This window comes from Dipodomys spectabilis, unplaced genomic scaffold (assembly GCF_019054845.1).
Source record: "Dipodomys spectabilis isolate Male_0828 unplaced genomic scaffold, ASM1905484v1 ptg000105l, whole genome shotgun sequence".
In the NCBI taxonomy this organism is placed as follows: domain Eukaryota; kingdom Metazoa; phylum Chordata; class Mammalia; order Rodentia; family Heteromyidae; genus Dipodomys; species Dipodomys spectabilis.
Window position 1 is genome coordinate 2,452,510 of NW_024870782.1, and position 7,162 is coordinate 2,459,671.

A 7,162-nucleotide genomic window follows, 5' to 3' on the forward strand; every position below is an offset into this window, starting at 1 on the left:
GCCATGCAGAAGCTCTGCAACTTGATACAATCCCATTTGTCCAACTTTTCTTTTAATTGTTATGTTTCCGGGTCTCTATTAAGAAAATTTCGGCGTGGGCCAAGGAGACCTAGGGTTTCTCTATTCCATTCTGTAATGTTTTCAGAATGTCTGCTTTGTCTCCAAGGTCTTTGATCCATTTGGAGTTGATTCTGGTGCAGGGTGATATATAAGGATCTAGCTTTAGTTTTCTACAAGTAGGTAACCAATTTTGCCAGCAACATTTACTGAAGAGGCTGTCTTTCTTCCATTCTATTGTTTTTGCTCCCTTATCCAAGATTACATGGCTATACGTCTGTAGGTTCATTTCTGGGTTTTCAAATCTATTCCATTGCTCCTGAGGTCTGTTCTTATGCGAGTACCAAGCTGTTTTGATTACTATGGCTTTATAGTAGAGTTTGAAATTTGATATTGATATTCCTCCAGCAGTGTTCTTTCCGTTGAGGAGCATTTTAGCTATTCGAGGACTTTTATTGTTCCATATGAATTTTTGGATTGCCTCTTCTATTTCCTTGAGGCATGATGTTGGAATATTGATAGGTATCACATTGAATTTGTAGATAGCCTTGGGAAGTATTGCAATTTTCATGATGTTAATCTTTCCAATCCAGGATCATGGGAGGTTTTGCCATTTTCTAAGTTCTGTTTTAATTTCCTTTTTCAATTTTTTAAAAGTTTCATCATAGAGGTCCTTCACTTCTTCGGTTAAGTTAATTCCTAGGTATTTTATTTTTTGTGTGGCTATAACAAATGGATTGCTTTCCTAATTTCAGCCACACTTTTCTCGTTGTTGGCACACAGAAAAGCCATTGGTTATGGGGGGTTAATTTTATACCCTGCTACTTTGCCAAAGTTTTTAATCAGCTTGAGTAATTTGGGAGTGGAGTCTATGGGATTCTTTAAATACAAGATCATGCCATCTGCAAAGAGGGAGAGTTATTTCTTCTTTCTCTATTTGGATCCCTTTATGTTTGCATCTTTTTTTTAATGCTGTAGCTAGGCATTCTAATACTAGATTGAAGAGAAGTGGAGAGAGGGACATCCTTGTCTTTTTCCTGAGTTAAGAAGAAATGGTTTTAGTTTTTCACCATTAAGTATAATGCTGTAGGTTTGTCATATACAGCCTTTATTGTATTGAGGAATGTTCCATAGATTCTTAATTTTTCCAAAACCTTCATCATAAAGGAGTGTTGGATCTTGTCGAATGCTTTTTCTGCATCTATTCTTATTCTTGCACCTGATTATGTGATGAATAATATTAATTGACTTGCATATATTGAACCAAATTTGCATCCCTGAAATGAATCCTGTTTGATCGTGGTGTATGATTTTTGGATGATTTGCTGAAGTCGATTGGCTAAAATTTTCTTGAGAAGTTTTGCATCAATATTCATCAAAGAAATGGGTCTATATTTCTTTTTCTTTGATGAGTCCCTGCCTGGTTTGGACATGAGGGTTATGATGGCTTCCTAGATTGTGTTCGGTTGTGAACTTTCGCTTTCAATTTCATTGAAGAGTTGTAGGAGTATTGGTGTGAGCTCTGCTTTGAAGGCCTTGTAGAATTCCGCTGTAAAACCATCTGGTCCTGGACTTTTCTTAGCTGAGAGGTTTCTTACTGTTGTTTCTATTTCAATGCTTGATATTGGCCTCTTAAGATGTTTTAACTCATCTTGGTTTAGTTTTGGCATCTCAGTATTTGCTAAAAAAATGTCCATTTCTGCCAATTTCTCAAACTTACTAGCATAAAGTTTTGAGAAGTATTCACTTATAACGTTCTGAATCTTGGTTGTTTCCCTGGTCATGTTTCCATTCTCATCTCTGAGTTTATTTATTTGGGTGCATTCTCTTCTTTATCTGATAAGATTTGCTAAGGGTCTGTCAATTTTGTTAATTTTTTCGAAGAACCAACTCTTTGTTTTGTTGATTCTTTCTCTAGTTTTTTTGGATTCTAATTCATTTAAATCTGATATATCAGAATTAATTATTTCTTTCCGTCTACTGGATTGGGGTTTATCTTGCTGCTCTTTTTCAAGGAGGTTTAGATGTGTCATTAAATTGTTAGTTTCAGATCTCTCCAATTTGTTGATGTAGGAGCTCAGAGCTATAAACTTGCCTCTGACTAATGCCTTTGCTGTGTTCCAGAGGAGCTGGAAATTTGTGTGCTCATTTTTGTTGAATAGCATGAACATTTGAATTTCCTTTCTAATTTCTTCCATGACCCACTCGTGATTCAGTAGTGTGTTGTTCAGCCTCCATGTGTTACTGGACTTTTTTTGGTGGCTTTTGCTGTTGAGTTCTAATTTTGTTCCCTTGTGGTCAGGTAGAATGCAAGGGATAACTTCAATGTTTCTGAATTTAGTCAAGTTTGCTTTCTGGCCTAAAATGTGGTCTATTTTAGAAAATGTTCCATTGGCTGCTGAGAAAAATGTATATTCTGATGCTGCTGGGTAAAATATTCGGTAGATGTCTCTTTAATCTAGTTGATCTATGCAGCTGTTTAGATCTGCGGTTTCTCTGTTGAGTTTTTGTCAAGTTGATCTCTCTAGTGGTGAGAGTGGTGTGTTAAAATCCCCAACAATTAATGTCTTTGGATCTGTGTGGGATTTGAGGGAAAGTAGTGTTTCTTGGATAAACTTGGGTGCTCCATTGTTTGGCGAGTAGATATTTAGAATGGTAATATCCGCCTGAAAGAGAGATCCCGTAATTAGTATGTAGTGACCTTCTTTATCTCTTCTCACGAATTTTAATTTGAAGTCTATTTTATCTGATATTAGGATTGCAACTCCCGCCTGGTTATGGGTGCCGTTTGCTTGGTAGATTTTGCTCCAGACCTTAACATTGAAAATGTGTTTGTTTTTATGGACAACATGTTGCTCCTGAAGGCAGCAGAGAGAAGGATCTTGATTTTTAATCCAACTAGACAGTCTATGTCGCTTAATTGGAGAGCTAAGTGTGTTAAGGTTGATAGATAGGATTGAGTGGTATTTGGGAGTTCCTGCCATGTTATCCACCTTCTTGGGCGCTGCGAAAACTGGGTTCTTCATATGGTTCTTGGATTCTCAGTTTGGGTGCACTTTATTGGCCTTTATTGTGGTATTGTTGGTTTTCTATGTGCAGGACATCTGTAAGAACCTTTGTAGGGCTGGTTTGGTGGAGATGTATTGTTTCAATTTTTCTTTCCTATGGAAGTTTTTTATTTGGCCTTCAGTTATAAAGGAGAGTTTAGCTGGGTACAGTATTCTTGCTTGATAGTTTTTTGATTTTGGGGCATGGCATACATCATATCAGACTCTTGTGGGATTGTCTCTGCTGAGAAATCTGAGGTGATTCTAGTTGGTTTCCCTTTATAGGTGATTAATCTTTTCTCCCTGACAGCTTTAAAGATCTTTTCCTTGGTCTGAATTGATCCTTTGTGGATTATAATGTGACAGTAGGATGTCCTATTTTTGTCTGGTCTATTTGGAGTTCTAAAAGATTCTTGTATCTGAATAGGCCTATCTTTTTGCATGTTTGGGAAGTTCTCTGCTAGGATCCTGTTAAACAAGTTTCCTAGACCATTAACTTCTGTTTCTAGGTTCTCTTCTATACCCATTATCCGTAGATTAGGCCTTCTGATGGTGTCTTCCAAGTTTTGGTTAGATCTATCATATTTCTTGGACTTGTCTTGGATGGTTGTATGTTCTTTCTCTATAATATCTAGGCTGTCTTCAGTCCCTGAGATTTGATCTTCTGCATGGTCTAACCTGCGGTCAAGACTTTCTACTTTATTTTTTATTTCTTTTCCTTCTAATTGGTCAGCTTTGATGGCTTCAAATTCTTTGTTGAAGCTTTGTTTTAGATCTTGTATGAACTTCTTTACTTCCTTAATTTGGTTTTCACTGTTTATTCTCAAATCACTTAGTTGATTGGTTATGGTTTCCTTGGACTCCCATTCCTTCTGTTGGGTTCCATTCAGGATTCCCTTAATGGTCTCCCTGACTTCCTTCAACTCTTTGTTAATGGATCCCAGGAATGCCTTTAGTGATCTTTGTGTATTCTTATCCTGCTCTCTCAAGTCCTGTATTACTCTTTCCTTAGGTTCCTCCCAGTCCCATTCCTGCCATTCCTGTAGTTCTCTTTGAGTGTTCCCAGCCTCTTAACGCCATTCCTGCCTTTCTCTTTGAGTATTCTCAAGCTGCTCACACAAATCCTGTATCAGTTTTTGAGTAGCTTCCTCACGCTCATGATGTTCCTGTATAAACTTTTAGATTGCCTCCTCTCTCTCCCTATCACGCTCATACAGAGTCCTTTGTAGGTTTTCAATCTTTTCCTGCATTGACCTTTTGTTTGCTTCCTTTCTCTCCCCATCACACACATACAGAGTCCATTGTATGTTTTCAATCTTTTCATTTATCATGTTTGCCAGAAGTGTTTGTAGAGCTATTTGGGAACTTTGCTCTGGATTATTCATTATCTGTTCTGTCCCCTGATTATCAAGAGTGGGAGTTGAGATACCTGGACTCGCCATTTTTCTTGTGTTTTTCCAGCTTACTCTGCCCATTTGGGATGCAAATAGCACCAGTTTTGTGCTAGAACACTAACTTAAGGCAAGCATCAACCAAAATCTGAATTTGCACAGTCAATAGTCTGCAGATACAATCTAGTTCAACAGCTACATCTACTCAACATCAAACAACTATATATTAATGGACTACACATCGCAAAGATGAATTTGGAAAACCAGAAATTATTAGGGTTAGGGAGAGATGTGGGTAAAAAATAGGAATAGAGTGATGTGGGAAGGCACAGGTAGAGTTAACTAAGTCCTAATCTCAAGGCAGGAAATAGGTTAGATAGGATGAAAGTAGAGAGAGAGAGAAAAAGAAGAAAGAGAAAGGGAAAAGAAAAGGGACCAGAAAAAATAGAAAATAATAATTAATAATATTATGTAGATTCCAAAACAAACTATCCAGAGAAGAACATGAATATAATGAGAGAAGGGAAGGGATATAAAGGAGATGTGAAAAACTTAACAATAAAAATGCTTAAAATATTATATAGGTATAAAGAGGTAGTACTGCTATTAAGGAATTTAAGTCTCAGAGGTTTTGAATTGAGTAATAAATTTGTGGATTAAGTGTGTACACAATGGGGGATAGGGTCTAATAATCAAATACGGGTTTAACTGAGCATGTTCATTACAACAATTAAGTCACAAAAAGAAGACGAAAGAGAAGAGAAGGTGAAAAGGATAAGAAAGGAAGAAAAAAGATCAGAAGTTCAGTAGAGCTAAACAAAATCAAAAAGGAAATTTAAAAAAAGAGAAAGAATTGCTAAGGGTCTGTCAATTTTGTTAATTTTTTCGAAGAACCAACTCTTTGTTTGTTGATTGTTTCTATAGTTTTTTTTGGATTCTAATTCATTTAATTCTGATTTAATTTTAATTATTTCTTTCCGTCTACTGGATTGGGGTTTATCTTGCTGCTCTTTTTCAAGGAGGTTTAGATGTGTCATTAAATTGTTGGTTTCAGATCTCTCCAATTTGTTGATGTAGGAGCTCAGAGCTATAAACTTGCCTCTGAGTACTGCTTTTGCTGTGTCCCAGAGGAGCTGGTAATTTGTGTGTTCATTTTTTTGAATAGCATGAACATTTGAACTTCCTTTCTAATCTCTTCCATGACCCATTCGTGATTCAACAGTGTGTTGTTCAGCCTCCTTGTGATACCAGACTTTCTTTGGTGGCTTTTGGTGTTGAGTTCTAATTTTATTCCCTTGTGGCCAGAGAGAATGCAAGGTATAACTTCAATGTTTCTGAATTTAGACAATTTTGGTTTGTTGCCTAAAATGTGGTCTATTTTAGAAAATGTTCCATGTGCTGCTGAGAAAAACGTGTATTCTCATGCTGCTGGGTGAAATGATTGGTAGATATCTTTTAAATCTAGTTGATCTAAGCAGCTGTTTAGATCTGCAGTTTCTCTGTTGAGTTTTGCCGAGTTGATCTATCTAGTGGGGAGAGTGGTGTGTTAAAATCCCCAACAATTAATGTCTTTGGAGTTATATGGCATTTGAGGGAAAGTAGTGTTTCTTGGATAAACTTGGGTGCTGTATTGTTTGGCGAGTAGATATTTAGAATTGTAATATACTCCTGCAAGAGAGATCACTTAATTAGTATGTAGAGACCTTCTTTATCTCTTCTCACAAATTTTAATTTGAAGTCTATTTTATCTGATATTAGGATTGCAAATCCTGACTGTTTATGGGGGCCGTTTGCTTGGTAGATTTTGTTCCAACCCTTAACATTGATAATGTGTTTGTTTTTACGGACAAGATGTTTCTCCTGAAGGCAGCAGAAAGAAGAGCCTTGTTTTTTAATCCAGCTAGACAGTATATGTCGCTTAATTGGAGAGTTGTGTCCGTTAACGTTAAGAGAAAGGACTGAGACGTATTTGGAGTTCCTGCCACGTTATCCACCTTCTTGGAGGTTGCAAAAACTGGGTTCTTCCTATGGTTCTTGGATTCTCAGTTTGGGTGTAGTTTCTTGACCTTTATTGTGGCCTTGTTGGTTTTCTATGTGTAAGACATCTTTAAGAATCTTTTGTAGAGCTGGTTTGGTGGAGACATATTGTTTCAATTTTTCTTTGCTATGGAAGGTTTTTATTTGGCCTTCAGTTATGAAGGAGAGTTTAGCTGGGTACAATATTCTTGGTTGATAGATGTTTGTTTTTAGGGCATGGCATACATCATTCCAGGCTTTTCTTGCTCTGATTGTCTCTGCTGAGAAATCTGAGGTGATTCTAATTGGTTTTCTTTATAGGTGATTAATCTTTTCTCCTTGACAGCTTTAAGGATCTTTTCCTTGGTCTGAGTTGATCCTGTGTGGATTTTAATGTGACACTGAGATGTTCTATTCTGGTCTAGTCTGTTTGGAGTTCTAAAAGCTTCTTGTATCTGAATAGGCCTATCTTTTTGTATGTTGGTTAAGTTCTCTGCTAGGATCCTGTTAAACAAAATTCCTAGGCCATTAACTTCTGTTTCTAGGTTCTCCTCTACACCCATTATCCTTAGATTAGGCCTTCTGATGGTGTTTTCCAAGTGTTGAATAGATCTATCATATTTCTTGGACTTGTCCTGGATGGTTGCTTCT